At 46.4% G+C, this 17,655-nt stretch overlaps 1 protein-coding gene across 3 annotated transcripts in view; it reads left to right on the top strand.

Moving 5' to 3' along the window:
- Window positions 1–14,694: 14,694 nt before the first annotated feature.
- LOC147123636 (transforming acidic coiled-coil-containing protein 3-like) overlaps window positions 14,695–17,655 on the top strand; it is a 42,865-nt gene continuing 39,904 nt past the window's right edge. Inside the window, exon 1 of one of the 3 annotated variants that reach the window (XM_085975429.1) lies at window positions 14,695–14,796. The gene's annotated coding sequence lies outside the window, so the exon portion shown is untranslated. Of the gene's footprint in view, window positions 14,836–17,655 lie in introns of all 3 variants that reach the window. The other 2 variants (XM_085975431.1, XM_085975430.1) reach the window with 2 other exon arrangements.

The raw sequence follows: 17,655 nt of genomic DNA, 5'->3' as shown, positions 1-17,655 counted from the left end.
GTTGTGTATGTAATATGTGTGCTACTTTGAACCTATGGACAGGACTGCACTACTTGTTGGGCGTAGTGATACGCAGTACCACTCCTGGCCATAGGGGTATAAATAGTACTGTGGGTACTGATCTCCCCTCAGTTCCCGCCTGTGGGCATGAAGTAAAGACCTACGTATAGTCCCTACCTCCAACCAGTAAAGACCTGTTTGAGTTATACGTTTAAGTCTTTGTGTTAATTGTTCAATACAATACACATACTTAACACTGGCGACGAGTCAGGTTCTTACCCTGCGGCAGTTGAAGAGAGGTTTCAAACATCACCACCCCACTAGAAGCGACAGGCTTTAGGACTCTGAAGCCTCCATCAGCGACTGAGCACTGGAGTGCAGCAGCCATCCTGACAGCTTCCAGCGACTGACAGAAGTCTTTCTGCAGTTTCCTTGTTCAACCTAGGTGGTGGGGTAAGCCGTGCAGCGTTGGCTGCAAAGACAGGGCTGGGGAAGTTGGAGAAGATAAGGGCGATCGCAATCCCTGATAAGAGCCGCGGTGAAACGCGCGAGCGGGTAAGCCAGAGCCCGGGAGGGAGCGAGCAAGAGCCGCGCGAGCGGGTGAGCCAGAGGCCGGGAGCCGCTTCAAGTGTGAGGCGCAGCGCGGGCCAGCGATCGGAACCAAAGATAAGGGCCGCACTCGGACTGAAAGGCGCGGTGGCTGCAGAAGCTCAAGGTGCGAGAGCCGCGGTGCACAGCGCGGGCTATCGATCGCGGCGAAGATAAGGGCCGCACTCGGGGGCTGAAGGGAGACGGCGTCGGGGGACGGGTGAAGACCGCCAAGCGCGGGAAAACCGCCATTTTGTGGGCGGAGGACGACGGCAAGAGCGGGAAGCCGCCATCTTTGATAACAAGTAAACAAAATAAAATCTGAGAAATTGCAAATCTACAATGCCTAAACACGGGAATATTAGCACCTTTGATAGTGACCTCGAAGATTGGGCCATATATGTTGAAAGAGTAAAAAATTATTGTAAGGCCAATAAAATTCGTGACCAAGATAAAGCTCTAACATTATTAAATTTAATGGGTGCGAAGACATACGGGCAATTGAAACACCTGTTATCACCAGATGAACCGGCGGATAAGACGTTCGATGAGATTGTTACTGTCCTGAAAGATCATCTAAACCCCACGCCGCTGATGCTAGCGGAACGATTTAAATTTTACGACAGAAGGCAGCTACAGCATGAAAGCAATGCTGAATATTTGCTGGAATTGCGTAAATTAGCGAAATATTGCCAGTTTGGAATGGGACTGACAGATGCACTACGAGACAAATTTGTGTGTGGTTTATTTAAACAGGATACACAAAAGCGACTGCTCGAGGAGAATGAGCTGACGCTTGAGAAGGCGGTCACTATGGCAGCAGCACACGAAGCCGCAGCGAGAGGCACGGCAGTAATGCAGCTACGGTCACCGGAGCTCAGTGCACACAAATTGGGTGTGAGTTCTGGCAAATGTTATCGTTGTGGAAAGACAACGCATGATCAGAACCAGTGTTGGTTTAAAAACCAAGAATGTAGAACTTGTGGTAGGCTTGGACATATAGCTAGAGTATGCAGGTCAGGGAAGAAGACCAGCAACAAGAAGTCACCGCAAGGAAAATACGCAAAGGTACACAAGGTGACCGAACAGGAGTCCGATTCAGACGCTAGCAGTAATGAACTGGCTAGCTTAACCTGTAATGAACTGGCTAGCTTAAGAGTACTCAACGCTGGTAAGGGTGCAGACCTCCAGACGATTTGGGTCACTCTTCAGATAGAAGGAGTCCAAGTAAAACTGGAATTGGACACTGGATCGGCATTGACGGTCATAAATAAGAAAGATTACGGAAAGTTATTCCAACATATTCCCCTACAGGATACGGGGATTATATTGAAAACATACACGGGGCAAAGAGTGTACCCCATCGGGAAAATAGAGGTTGCAGTGGTCCACAAGGGCGAAGACAGTCAAATAATGGACTTATATGTGATATCTGAAGGAGGTTCTCCACTACTAGGACGGGAGTGGATTAGGAAAATGAATATGGACTGGCATTTCCTACAAACAATAACGAGTGAGAACTCGGTGAAGATAGTCGGCCCAGACTCTGGAACGGATGATGGTAAGCCCAACTCAGGTGCAAAAGACAAAGTTTCAGCACAGAATTCCACTGAGCAACAACAACATAGTTTAACTGTGGATTCTGAGTCTGGCAAGTCTACTGATGTGCCCATTTCTGAGGGACACCGGGCTCGAACTCAACTCCATTTCAAACTACAACAGCAATTAGAACAAATGCTTCGCCGTTTTGAGCAAGAGTTGAATGCAACGAAAGAGTTCTTTGATATAGAGTTGGAGAATCTGGAAAGACAACAGAAGCAGCTGATGGAGAAAATGGAGCAGGAGCACACAAAACATCTGATGTCAGAGGAGTTAACGGTCAGCCAACTCCTGCATATGCTGAAGGACAGGACTCTGAAATGGGAAAAACTTGAACACGAACTTCAATATTCAAACGAAAGGGGTTCGGAGCTCTCAAAGGTTATTGGAAGAGCTGAGGTGGCAACACAGACTGAGATGACTGCAACAGAGCAGCCCTTGGATGCCAAAAGTACGCTGACTCACGTCAACGTAGAACAACAGACCGCTGAAACAGCTGCTCCGGTAGAGGGATTGAATAGTCCGATCAATCAATCTCCAAAAGAAGTTGAAGTAGTAAAATCTCAAATGAGGTCATTAGTAAACGACTTGCTGAAAGCCCAGAAAAAGCTGGATGAAGAGGTACGCATGAAGAAGTCTCTTCAGGAAAGATGTCTGGACTTGGAACAAAAGCTGGCTAACGCCCAGCTGGGTATGGAGGAAATAGAAGACCCTCTCGCTGGCCTAGATCAGGACGACACCGAATATTACTATGTCCTGTCCTGCCCAACTTGTAACTTCGACTCCCACCATACAGAAATCATGGAGGAGCACCGAAAGTCTACGGAACATCGGAAGAAGGTGGCTCTACTACGGAAAAAGGAGGAAGAGAAGGAGGAACTGCGCATGCAGCTGGCAGCTGACAGTGGAGCCCAGAGAGTCTCCAAGAAGCAGAAAAGGAAAAGTCGAAACAGAAGATGACCCATCTGAACCATTATTACCTCTACCAGATCACACACGTGGTCCCTCCGAACGGAGCCAATTCAGTTCGGAAGTTCAAACTGTTAAATCCATGGAAGGACTATTGAATGAGTCACTCCAGCAACGTGAACCGACTACACCACAGAGATTGAATCTGTGAACTGTTTTCCGCAGAGACTGAATCTGTGATCTGTTTTGACATGAAGTTATCTATGTATCTATGTTATTCTGTTATGTAAACCTGAAGTTATATATGTATATATGTTATTACGTTATGTTAAATGGGGAGATGACTGTAAAGCTAGGAAGGGAGGAATGTTGTGTATGTAATATGTGTGCTACTTTGAACCTATGGACAGGACTGCACTACTTGTTGGGCGTAGTGATACGCAGTACCACTCCTGGCCATAGGGGTATAAATAGTACTGTGGATACTGATCTCCCCTCAGTTCCCGCCTGTGGGCATGAAGTAAAGACCTACGTATAGTCCCTACCTCCAACCAGTAAAGACCTGTTTGAGTTATACGTTTAAGTCTTTGTGTTAATTGTTCAATACAATACACATACTTAACAGGTATCACTACTGCTCTGTAGACCATGAGCTTGGTGCTGGATATGAGGTCCTGGTCTTCAAATACTCTCTTCCTCAGGTGACCGAAGGCTGCACTGGCACACTGAAGGCGGTGTTGGACTTCGTCATCAACATCTGCCCTTGTTGACAGTAGGCTCCCGAGGTATGGAAAGTGGTCCACATTGTCCAAGGCCTCGTCATGGATTTGGATAATCGGGGCGCAGTACTGTGTGGCGGGGGCAGGTTGGCAGAGGACTTTTGTTTAGTGTAAGGCTCATGCTCTCATACGCGTCGGTGAAGTTGTTGACAATGGTTTGGAGTTTAACCTCAGAGTGTGCGCAGACGCAAGCGTCATCTGCATACTGTAATTCGATGACAGAGGATGGGACGACTTTGGATCTGGATTGGAGGCAACGGAGTTTGAACAGTTTCCCGTTTGTTCTGTAGATTAGCTCCACTCCAGTGGGGCGCTTACTGAGGATGAGATGGAGTATTGCAGCCAGGAAGATCGAGAAGAGCATTGGTGCGATGACACAGCCTTGCTTGACCCCGGTTCATACATGAATTGGGTCTGTGGAGGATCCATTGGTCAGGATCACGGCTTGCATGTCGTCGTGAAGCAGGCGGAGGTTGGTGACAAACATTTGAGGGCAGCCGAATTTGAGGAGGACACTCCATAATCCCTCACGGTTGACGGTGTCGAAGGCCTTTGTGAGGTCAAAGAAGGCCTTGTACAGCGGTTGGTGCTGTTCCCTGCATTTCTCTTGTAGTTGATGCGCAGTGAAGATCATGTCCATTGTGACAAGTCCGATTGCGGTAATTACAGAGGAGTCTCCTTGCTGTCTGCTACAGGGAAAGTCATCGCAAGAATCCTCCTCAATCGCCTTCTCCCAGTGGCTGAAGAGCTCCTCCCAGTGTCACAATATGGATTCTGCCCACTAAGGGGCACAGTGGACATGATCTTCACTGCGCGTCAACTACAAAAGAAATGCAGGGAACAGCACCAACCGCTGTACATGGCCTTCTTTGGCCTCACAAAGTCCATTCCACTGATGAGCGGAACAACAACAAGAACCTGCACTTATATAGCGTCTTTAACATAGTAAAACGTCCCAAGGCATTCACATTGCCCTTCCCTAATTGCCCTTCCCAGTGCAAGTTGGCCACATTTGCAGATGATACTGAATTAGGTGGATCGGTCGAGTCTGATGAAGCAGCCAAAGATCTACTTAAGGACTGAGGTAAAATTTGCAAGCCGGCAGAGCTATACTAAATTAAATTCTAAATCAGTACATGCAAGGTGTTGTATACAAGGAGAAAAATGGGGAACACCCTTAATGAATGAATGCTGGTGGGCTGCCTAGAAGACAAAGTGACAGTAAACTCAATAATTATGACCAGTCATCGCAAGCAGCACTCAGCAAACCTTTCTGATGAAAGGTCATCGACCTGAAATGTTAATTTTGTTTCTCCCTCCACAGATGCTGCCTGACCTGCTGAGTATTTCCAGCATTTTCTGTTTCTACCCAGAAAACTATTCTTGCTGATGAGAACTCTTCGGTGATGAAATGGTTCCTGACATTAGGCCACATCCCATAAAACGAATTAAAAAAATTAACAGACAGCTACTGTCTATTATCATCCTCGGGAACATTTTTAGCAGTGAGATTTTTGATCACACAGGGTGACTGCCAATCTGTTCAAACTCATGGAATTATGTTTACTTTTTTTAAGAGTGAAATACAATTTGCATTTATACAGCAAAATACTGCAAGTCTGAAACACAAGCAGAAAATCTGTGGAGGGAAAGGTCGGTTAATTTTCAGATTGATCGACCTGAAAAGTTAACCCTATCTTTCTCTCTCCACACAGATGCTGCCAGACCCACTGAGTGTTTCCAGCATTTTCTGTGCATAATGAAAATGGATGTCGAGCCAAGAAAAAGGAGACTGGGAGGGTTGACCAGACGTTTTATCAAAGAGATGGGTTTGAGGTGATTTTAAAGGCGGAGGAAGAGATGCAGAGGTTTTGGAAGGTGGTACCAATGTGTAAGACCAAGGTGGCTGAAGGCTCATCCACCATTACTGGGGAAAAGGACAAGGGAAGTGCAGAAAAAGCCTAATTCAGAAGAACAGAGCATTTAACACAGAAACATAGAAGATAGGAACAGGAGTAGGCCATTCAGCCCCTCGAGCCTGCTCCATCATTCAATGCGATCATGGCTGATCATCCAAATTCAGTACCCTGTCCCTGCTTTCTCCCCATACCCCTTGATCCCTTTAGCCTTAAGAAATATATCCAACTCCTTCTTGAATATATTTAATGAATTGGCCTCAACTGCCTTCTGTGGTAGAGAGTTCCACAGGTTCACCACTCTCTGGGTGAAGAAATTCCTCCTCATTTCTGTCCTAAAAGGCCTACCCCTTATCCTTAGACTGTGACCCCTGGTTCTGGACTCCCCGACCATCGGGAACATCCTTCCTGCATCTAGTCTGTCCAGTCCTGTCAGAATTTTATAAGTTTCAATGAGATCCCCTCTCATTCTTCTAAACTCCAGCGAGTATAAGCCCAATCGACTCAATCTCTCCTCATACGTCATTCCTGCCATCCCAGGTATCAGCCTGGTGAATCTTTGCTGAACTCCTTCCATGGCAAGAACATCCTTCCTCAGATAAGGTGACCAAAACTGCACACAATACTCAAGATGTGGTCTCACCAAGGCCCTGTACAACTGCAGCAAGACATCCTTGCTCCTGTACTCGAACCCTCTCACTACGAAGGCCAACATACCATTTGCCTTCTTAACCGCCTGCTGCACCTGCATGCTTACCTTCAGCGACTGGTGCACAAGGACACCCAGGTCTCATTGCACTTCCCCTTCTCCCAATCTATTGCCATTCGGATAATAATCTGCCTTCCTGTTTTTGCCACCAAAGTGGATAACCTCACATTTATCCACGTTATATTGCATCTGCCATGCTTCTGCCCAATCACCCAACCTGTCCAAATCATCCTGGAGTTTCTCGGCATCCTCCTCACAGCACACATGCCCACCCAGCTTTGTATTGTCTGCAAATTTGGAGATATTACATCTAGTTCCCTTGTCTAGATCATTAATATATATTGTGAATAGCTGGGGTCCAAGGACCGATCCCTGCGGTACCCCACTAGTCACTGCCTGCCACTCGGAAAAAGACCCGTTTATTCCAACTCTTTGCTTTTTGTCTGCCAACCAGTTCTCTATCCAAGTCAATACCTTGCCCCCAATCCCATGTGCCTTAACGTTACACGCTAATCTCTTATGCAGGACCTTATTGAAAGCCTTCTGAAAGTCCAAATACACCACATCCACTGGTTCTCCCTTATCTATTTTACCAGTTACATCCTCAAAAAATTCCAGTAGATTAGTCAAGCACAATTTACCTTTTGTAAATCCATGTTGACTTTGTCCGATCCTGTCACTGTTTTCCAAGTATTCTGCTATTACATCTTTTATAATGGACTCTAGCATTTTCCCCACTACCGATGTCAGGCTTACCGGTCTGTAATTCCCCGTTTTCTCTCTACCACCTTTTTTGAATAGTGGGGTAACATTAGCTACCCTCCAATCCATGGGTACTGTTCCAGATTCCATTAAATGTTGGAAGATGATCAGCAATGCATCTACTATTTCTAGGGCCACTTCCTTAAGTACTCTAGGATGTAGATTATCAGGCCCTGGGGATTTATCGGCCTTCAATCCCATCAATTTCCCTAACACCATTTCCCTACAAATACTGATTTCTTTCAGTTCCTCCCTTTCATCAGACCCTATGTTCCCCGACATCTCTGGGAGGGGATGTAAGGCTGAAGGAGCGTGGAGAGATGGGGTGGGGAGCAAAGACATGGAGGAATTTATAGTCCGAAATTTTGAACTCAATATGTTGGGGGATGGGGAAGAGCAGTGTGTATCAGGGAAGATGGGGGTGATGGGTGAGCGGGACATAGTGTGTGACAGGTTACATACAACAGAGATTTGGACAAGTAAGAATTTATGGAGAACGAGAAGGTCTGCAAGAAGAGCTTTGGAGTAGCTGAGTCTGGAGGTGACAAAATCATGTATAAGGAATTAAATGGCTGAGGTAGGACCGGAGGCTCATAACGTTGAGGAGGTGCAAACAAGTGATCTCGGGGTGGATAAGAAGTGGGGTTTAAATCTCTCCTCAGGATTGAACAGGGTTCCGAGACTGTGAAGAGTTCAGTTCAACCCTGATAGGGTGGGGAGGAAGGGGTGGAGTCTGTAGTAAGGGAATGGAGTTTTTGGTTGAGACAGCAAAGAATGGCATCAGTTTTTCTGATGATGAGTTGAAGGAAATTGTAACTCATCAGGACTTGGATGTGCGACAAGCAGTCTGGCAGATTGGAGCAATCGAGAAGTTGAGAGAAGTGGCAGAGAGGTAGAACTGGGTATCATCATTGTACATATAAAAGCTAATCCCCTGCCTGTAAATGATGTTGCTGAGGGACAACAGAAAGATAAGGAAGACGAGAAGGCAACGATAAATTCTTCGGGAACCTGGAGGTAACAGAGCGGGGTGGGATGAGAAGTCACTGCTGAAGGTGCACTGGTAGTGTTCCCATAGGTGGAAATGGAGCCATACAAGGGCGGTGCCATGGAGCTGGATAACAGAGAAGACGCATTTGAGAATGATGGTTTGATCAACCTTATTGAATGCTGTGGAAATTTCGAGGCGGATGAGGAGGGACAGTGCACCACAGTGGCAGTCACAGAGGATGCCATTTGGAACTTTGGCTAGGGCCATTTCAGGGCTGTGAAAATTGAAAAGCCAGACTGAAGAATTCATAAAGGGATTTTGGGAAAGTTGAGAGGCAACAACACATTCAAAGACTTTAGAGTGGAAAAATATGTTAGAGATGGGGTGGGAGTTGGAGAAGGCTTGGTCTATATATTAAAAAATGAAAGACTTTGGGGTCAAAATTAACCTTAGGCGGGACGTACAATGGGCGGTAGTGGGCATGCTGTGACCTAAATAATATCTGATATAAATTCAACATCGCTTAGTTGCTTTTATTTTAAATGCACTTATGTGTAAAACCCGGAATCTCATTTGTTGTTGTGAAGCACAGGTTTACGGGGCCTTCAACTTTTTCCATTGCTCTAAACATAGTTATATATAGAGAACAGAGTTAATTTAATAAAAACCAGTAACAAGTCAACAACTGCAATGACACTTCATCTTCCTTCCATGTACTGCGCATGTGCATGTTTGTGTGTCTCTGTCTCACTCTCTCTTTTCAAAGAACCTTTTGAATTTTGCCGTATATGCGCAGGGGTGGGAGCAGCCAACTCCATCTTCCTTGTCCACTCTCTCAAGATCATTCACTGCATAGACATAGACCAGAAAAATAAGAATTAAAGCAAGTAGCATAAATGGGTTTAAGAGGAAACTTGAAATGTTTCTTGAGAGAGAGAGCAGTGTGCCGTTGTTGGCCAACTGATCTATTTGTGTTCTTAAAATTCCCCAAGTTCCTATATAAATGATGTCATTGTGCATGCCCCTGTTTTTAAATAATGCCTCTTTGCAGGATTTGTTGTCGATTGCTTGTGATTTTCTTTGGATTTTGCTGCGGGTGCTTTAGAGCACAAAACCAAGCCCTGAAAATAGGCCAGTTTTAGTTTGGAAGTAAACCAATTTCTGTTGAAACTAACAAAGAAAAGAACGTTTTATGTTACAATGATAAGATCACAAGCTCACTGACTTTCCATGCAACAAAATCTCTATTCGAACAAGTAGGTCAGTCTTCTCAATAAACTGTCCTAAGCTTCTTTAATCATTCAAATGTAGGGGTGAGGCAGGCAATGTTGTGGAGGTGGAAGTAAGCGGTCCTGATGATGGATAGGATTTGGAGTTTAAAGTTCAGCGCAGGGTAAAACAAGACAGCAACAGTTTGGTTCAGCCTAATAGAGTGGTGCCATCAGAAAGAAAAATTCTTAAATCATCTTTCGTTGGGGTTCATGATCCTTTCTGTAGGGGAGATTTGAAAACTATGAGTACTTTAAACTGATGTGAAATATGTGAAAACCAAAGTATCCTTTCGCTGGATGAAAATACAGTACCATGTATTACAACTTAATAAAGAAAGAACTTTCATTGGTATAGTGCCTTATCACATTTCAAAGTATTTCATGTCATAAATTACTTTGAATTGACCTGCTAAGCAAATGTAGCAGCCACCTTCAATAAGAGCCTAAGGCCTAGATTTTCAGTGTGCTGTGAGGCAGGCTTTTAGGCGTGCGGGGGGCAAAAATCCTGAATTCGGGGGTCCCGACACCATCCCACCCAAAACCCGCCTCCACGTAGGAAGCGAGTACCCGCCCCGCACTGGGACCCGCTGACCCGAGGCGGGAAGGGATTAGTGCCAATTAACTGCCTGTTAACAGATAGTTAACAGGCAGTTTTTAGCCTAATCCCTATTTTGAGTGTGGGATTCCTGACGGCTCCAAACCACGCCAGGTTAGAGCAGGCGGGCCGTCGGGTTGAAGGACTTGGAGGGGTCGAGATGTCGGTGTTCAGGTGAGTGATGGGTGCATGAGTGCAAAGGTAAGTGTGTTTGGTGTGTCTAAAGTGTGTAAAGAAGTTTAAATTACCGGTACTTACCTTAACAGCCTTTCTTCCTCTAGGCGTCGGGAGTCCATCATTCAGCCGGCACTGAAAGCAGAATGGCTGCGATCTGTCAAAAGTGATAGCCTTCAGCTTTCAGTGCCGGTGAGAGTTCTAACTGAGTCTGCATAGAGGACTCAGGTTAGAAGTCAGACTGTCAGTGTTTGACAGCTTCAAACAGCTGTGAAACACTGCTATTTCATCTGTCAACACCTCCTGACAGATGAAATTTCAGTCTGTGACGTCACCTTTTGCCGGGTGGTCCTTAATTGGCCTGCTGAGCCCGCTGGGCGGGTTCAACAAGGTCAATCAAGGGAAAATCACGTGGATTGGCCGGATGTCAATGGAGGCGGGACTAAAACCCGAAAGTTGTAGTCCTGCCTCCTTCCCGACTGCTGAATGAAAATCCAGCCCGAAGAATCTACCTTTGAAATTCAATGGCATCAACATCCTCCTACAGTCCTCTTAGATCTCTGCGCTCCTCCAATTCTGGCCTCTTGTGCATCCCTGATTTCCTTTGCTCCACTTTTGGTGGCCGTGCCTTCAGCTGCCTAGGCCCTAAGCTCTGGAATTCCCTTCCTAAAACTCGCCACCTCTCTCTCCTCCTTTAAGTTGCTCCTTTAAGGCTATGGGCCCTGACAACATCCCGGCTATCGTGCTGAAGACTTGTGCTCCAGAACTAGCCGCGCTTCTAGCCAAGCGGTTCCAGTACAGCTACAACACTGGCATCTATCCGTCAATGTGGAAAACTGCCCAGGTATGTCCTGTCCACAAAAAGCAGGACAAATCCAACCCGGCCAATTACCGCCCCATCAGTCTACTCTCAATCATCAGCAAAGTGATGGAAGGTGTCATCAGCAGTGCTATCAAGCGGCACTTACTCACCAATAACCTGCTCACTGATGCCCAGTTTGGGTTCCGCCAAGACCACTCGGCTCCCAACCTCATTACAGCCTTGGTCCAAACATGGACAAAGGAGCTGAATTCCAGAGGTGAGGTGAGAGTGACGGCCCTTGACATCAAGGCAGCATTTGACCGAGTGTGGCATCAAGGAGCCCTAGTAAAACTGAAGTCAATGGAATCAGGGGGAAAACGCTCCACTGGCTGGAGTCATACCTAGCACAAAGGAAGATGGTTGTAGTGGTTGAAGGTCAATCATCACAGCCCCAGGACATTGCTGCAGGCGTTCCTCAGGGCAGTGTCCTAGGCCCAACCATCTTCAGCTGCTTTACCAATGACCATCCCTCCAACATAAGGTCAGAAATGAGGATGTTCGCTGATGACTGCACAGTGTTCAGCACCATTCGCAACTCCACAGATAATGAAGCAGTCCTTGCCCGCATGCAACAAGACCTGGATGACTTTCAGGCTTGGGCTGATAAGTGGCAGGTAACATTCGCGTCACAGAAGTGCCAGGCAATGACTATCTCCAACAAGCGAGAGTCTAACCACCTCCCCTTGACATTCAATGGCATTACCATCGCTGAATCCCCCACTATCAACATCCTGGGGGTCACCATTAACCAGAAACTTAACTGGACCAGCCACATAAATACTGTGGCAACAAGAGCAAGTCAGAGGCTAGGTATTCTGCGGAGAGTGCCTCACCTCCTGACTCCCCAAAGCCTTTCCACCATCTACAAGGCACAAGTAAGGAGTGTGATGGAATACTCTCCACTTGCCTGGATGAGTGCAGCTCCAACAACACTCAAGAAGCTTGACACCATCCAGGACAAAGCAGCCCGCTTGATTAGCACCCCATTCACCACCTTAAACATTCACTCCCTCCACCACCAGCGTACCGTGACTGCAGTGTGTACCATCTACAAGATACACTGCAGCAACTCGCCAAGGCTTCTTTGGCAGCACCTCCCAAACCCGTGACCTCTTCCACCTAGAAGGACAAGGGCAGCAGGCGCATGGGAACACCACCACCTCCAAGTTCCCCTCCAAGTCACACACCATCCTGACTTAGAAGTACATCACCGATCCTTCATCATCGCTGGGTCAAAATCCTGGAACTCCCTACCTAACAGCACTGCAGCCCTCGGGAACCGGCGCCTCATAACTTGAGCCGTCTCGAGGAAATACCCTCCGTGCCTTTTCATTCTGCACGGAGGTGTTTCCTGTACGGGCTGCTCCTGCACACTTTCCACTTTGTCATCTTCGCCTGCCGTCCGGACATGCCGTGGCATGCCGTCTTGCCTTCCGGCGGAGGCGGAGGTCCCTGATGGAGGGCTCTCTATGCGGGAGTCCTCCCCTGTTCGATTGGGGACTTGGCCTGGAGGGTGTTGCATGGAGCAGTCCCGTGCAACATAGTTTTAAGTAGGTTCACGGACTCCCAGGCCGCCTGTTTGTTCTGCGGCCTGGAGGAGTCCGTTTTTCACATTTACGCTGAGTGTGAGAGGTTGCAGCCCCTCTTCCATTATTTGAAGGGGCTGCTCCTCGATTTTTGGTTGCACTTCAGTCCCACGCTCTTGATCTACGGTCACCCGGTGCGGAGGGGAGCGGGCGAGTTGGAGGACCTCCTCGTGGGTCTGCTCCTGGGCCTGGCTAAGAAAGCCATCAATTGGTCCAGGCAACGGGCGGTCGAGGGGGTCGTCCGGCCAGATTGCCTCCCTCTCTTCTGCGGCCATGTTCGCGCCCGGGTGGCCCTGGAGATGGAGCACGCGGTGTTCGCCGGCACGCTCGAGGACTTCTGCGACCAGTGGGCGCCGTGGGGACTGGAGTGCATAATTGATTTGGATAACCAAATTCTGATTTGATTTGTTAACATTTATTTAAAGTTCTATTAGTTACAGTTTATTTGTTTATTTTTGATTGGTGCTACCGAAAGAGGAACAGCACTGCGGGAGTACCATCACCACACAGACTGCAGCGGTTCAAGAAGGCAGCTCACCACCACCTTCTCAAGGGCAACGAGGGATGGGCAATAAATGCTGGCATTGCCAGCGACGTCGTGATCCCATAAAAATGAATTTAAAAAAAATTAACACCAACCTCAGTGGTCAAGCTTTGGGTCACCTGTTCTAATATGTGGCTCGGTGCCAAATTTTGTCTGATAACGCTCCTGCAAAGCACCTTGGGAAATTTTACTACATTAAATGTGCTATAAAAATGCAAATTGTTGTTGTGGTGGTGGATCAAGAAAAAAGGCATAAACATAAGATAGCCACTAAGAGACCAAGTGTAGTATGGCCTACTTCTGCTCCTAATTCTTATGTTCTTAAATAATTTAGGAGGAATTTATTTAAGTGAGTGGTGAGAATGTGGAACTTGCTGCCACATTGAGTGGTTGAAGCAGAGAGCATTGCTGCATTGAAGGGGAAGCTTTCTGCATACATGAGGGGAAAGGGAATAGAGGGATACAGGGGCACAGTGGGAAGAGGTAATTACAATGTGGGGGAGGCTTGTGTGAAGTATAAATACCTGCATAGACCAGTTGGGCTGGATAGCTTGTTTCTAAAGTTGCCAACCCTTCAGGATTGTCCTAGAGTCTCCAGGAATTAAAAGATTAATATCCTGAACACTGATGCGAGCAGCCCAAGAGAAAAAAAAATAATTTTTTTTTCTCTTTTTTGAACATTTTCATTCATTAGTTCTAAAAATATTGGAGATGGAAAAAAATGCTGTTTGACTGGGCCGGGTTATTGGAGACAGGAGGTCATGTGATGAAACCTCCAGGGATACATCCACCCAGAGTTGGCAACCGTTGCTGTTTCTGTGCTGTAGATTCCCTGCAATCCTATGTAAAAGTTACTCAGGGGTGTGTTTACTTCATTAAATACAAGTATGCAATTTGACATGAAACACATCATGTGCCAACCACAGTGGGCCATGGGGTTTAACATAATGTGTGAAAAATGTAACTTCTGCTTCCTTGCATTCCTGGTGATCTGAATGAAAGCAAGCCCCTAAAGTCAATTTTTTTGTCTTATAATACTTCTGTGCAGCCCCTTGGACCGTTTTACAACGTTAAAGGCGCTATATAAAATACAAGTAGTTGTTGTTAGGCCATCGAGAAGAAACTGTCCACCTACAGTAGAGACAGGGGAGGAAGCTCGCAACGCATGCGCAGTAGCGGCGTTGTTACCTTCTCGCGAGGAGAACACGGACTCAGACTGGAGTGCATAATAGGTCCAAATGACCAAATTTTAATTTAATCTCTGATTTGAGTTTTTTTAAAAGTTACGGGTTTTTAGTTATATTTGTTTTTTTTGATTTGATTTGATTTAACACAAGAGGAGAACACGGACTCACGGCACTGCTAATTGGTCAGTTTTTGAAACAGCTGACCTTTAACCTAAGGAGCGGCCGCTTGTTATTGGACGCGCGAATAAACGGTCGGATTTTTAAAATTTGAGCGAGCGAGCGGCTCAGAGACTGAAAGAAGCGACGGGTCAGTCCAGCAGGCAGGTAATGGGCCGGAGGGAGCAGAGATTGAGACAGTGTGAGGTGACTTGCTCGGGCAATGGGGGCGCGCGGCAGGGGTGAAGAGGGAGTGTAAGCATTTGCCCTGGTATTTCCCGTGGCTCGGTGACAAATGTTGACCGATCGCGCGCTTGTTGCAGCGCCTTACGACGTTTTTGCTGTTAAAAATCCGGAGACCCGAGTTCCAATCCCACCACGGCGGCTGGGGGCATTTAAATTCACTTAATTAAATCTGGAAGTAAAAAAAGCTACCATCAGTAACGGTGACCATGACACTTATTGCATTGTTTTTTTTAAACCCACCTGGTTCACTAATGTCCTTTTTTTTAGGGAAGGAAATCTGCCATCCTTTCCTGGTCTGTATGTGACTCCAGACCCACCGCAATGTGTTTCTCTTCACTGCTCTCTGAAATGGCTTAGCAAGCCACTCGGTTGTTAAGGTGGCAGCTCTCCAAGCTAATTAGGGATGGACAATAAATGCTGGCCTTGCCAGTGATGCCCAAATCCCAGGAATAAAATTTTAAAATAGTGTTATATAAATGCAAGTTGTTGGGAGAGACAGATCCTCTCTTTTTCCCCCCCCCCCCCCCCCTTCCAAAAAAAAGGGACCCAGGGGGATGCATCATTTTCCCCCCACTCTGCCTAGCTGGTGTTTATTCCTGCCCCTAAATCACTCCACCTCACCTTTTTATGATGCTGCTTAAAACCTAACTCTGACCAAGCTTTTGGTTATGACCTAATATCCCTTTATAAAAAATTTGTAAAAATCACTTACGGGATGTGGGTGTTGCTGGCAAGGCCAGCATTTATTGCCCTTGAGAAGGTGGTGGTGTGCTGCCTTCTTGAACTGCTGCAGTCTGTGTGGTAAAGGTACTCCCACAGTGCTGTTAGGTAGGGAGTTCCAGGATTTTGACCCAGTGACTCTGAAGGATTGGCGATATACTTCTAAGTCAGGATGGTGTGTGACTTGGAGGTGGTGGTATTCTCATGTGCCTGCTGCACTTATCATAGGTGGAAGAGGTCACAAGTTTGGGAGGTGCTACTGAAGAAGCCTTGGTGAGTTGCTGCAGTGTATCTTGTAGATGGTACACACTGCAGCCACAGTACGCTGGTGGTGGAGGGAGTGAATGTTTATGGTGGTGGATGGCATGGGCTGCTTTGTCCTGGATGGTGTCGAGCTTTTTGGTGGAGTTGCACTCATCCAGGCAAGTGGAGAGTATTCCATCACATTACTTACTTGTGCCTTGTAGATGGTGGAAAGGCTTTGGGGAGTCAGGAGGTGAGACACACTGCAGCATACCTAGCCTCTGACCTGCTCTTGTTGCCACAGTATATGTGGCGGGTCCAGTTAAGTTTCTGGTCAATAGTGACCCCCAGGATGTTAATGGTGGGGGATTTGGCGATGGTAATGCTGTTGACTGTCAAAGGGTAGTGGTTAGACTCACGCTTATTGGAGATAGTCATTGCCTGGCAATTGTGTGGCAGAAATGTTACCTGCCACTTATCAGCCCAAGCCTGAATGTCGTCCAGGTCTTGTTGCACGCAGGTATGAACTGCTTCATCATTATCTGAGGAGTTGTGAATGGCACTGAACACTTGTAACTCTGTCAAATTTTGTTTGGTGATGCTCCTGTGAAGCACCTTGGCATATATACAGTCAGTCAGTCAGTCAGGCCTGTTCTGCCATTTAATGAGATCCTGGCTGATCATCCAAATTCAGTACCCTGTCCCTGCTTTCTCCCCATATCCCTTGATCCCCTTAGCCTTAAGAAATATATCTAACTCCTTCTTGAATATATTTAATGAATTGGCCTCTACTGCCTTCTGTGGTAGAGAATTCCACAGGTTCACCACTCTCTGGGTGAAGAAATTCCTCCTCATCTCAGTCCTAAATGGCTTACCCCTTATCCTGGGGTATTCAGGAAAGATAGGCGAAAAGGAGGTGGGGTAGCATTGCTGGTTAAAGAGGGGATTAACACGATTGAAAGGAAGGGTATTAGCTCTGATTTAGAATCTGTATGGGTAGAACTGAAAAATACCAAGGGGCAGAAAACATTAGTGGGAGTGGTATATAGACCTCCAAACAGTAATGCAGAGGTCGGGGATGGCATTAAATGGTAAATTAGAGAAGCGTGCAATAAGGGCACAGCAGTTATCATGGGTGACTTTAATCTACATATAGATTGGGCTAACCAAATTAGTAACAATACTGTGGAGGAGGAATTCCTGGAGTGTATACAGGATGGTTTCCTGGACCAATATGTCGAGGAACCAACTAGAGATCCGGCCAGATGAGCGGATTAATTGGCAATCTTGTTGTGTGTGGCCCCTTGGGTCAGAGTGATCATAATATGATAGAATTCTTCATTTAAGATGGAGAGTGAAATAGTTGACTCAGACTAGGGTCCTGAATTTAAATAAAGGAGACTACGATGGTATGAGGTGTGAGTTGGGTAGGATTGATTGGGGAATGTCACTCAAAGGGTTGACTGTGGATGGGCAATGGCAAACATTCAAAGATCGCATGGATGAACTACAGAATTTGTTCATCCAATTTGGCATAAAAATAACACAAAAAAGGTGACTCAACCGTGGCTAACAAGGGAAATTAGGGATAGCATAAGATCCAAGGAGAGGATATATAAATTGGCCAGAAAAAGCAGTAAACCTGAGGATTGGGAGCAGTTTAGGATTCAACAAAGGAGGACAAAGGGATTAATTAAGAGGGGGGAAAATAGAGTATGAGTAAGCTTTCAGGGAACATAAAAACTGACTGTAAAAGCTTTTATAGATATGTGAAGAGAAAGATTGGTGAAGTCAAGCGTAGGTCCCTTGCAGTCAGAA

Source organism: Somniosus microcephalus, chromosome 2, assembly GCF_052327205.1.
Source record: "Somniosus microcephalus isolate GS21.2 chromosome 2, FLI_Smic_1.0, whole genome shotgun sequence".
Lineage (NCBI taxonomy): Eukaryota > Metazoa > Chordata > Chondrichthyes > Squaliformes > Somniosidae > Somniosus > Somniosus microcephalus.
This window is presented reverse-complemented; position numbering and strand designations above follow the sequence as displayed.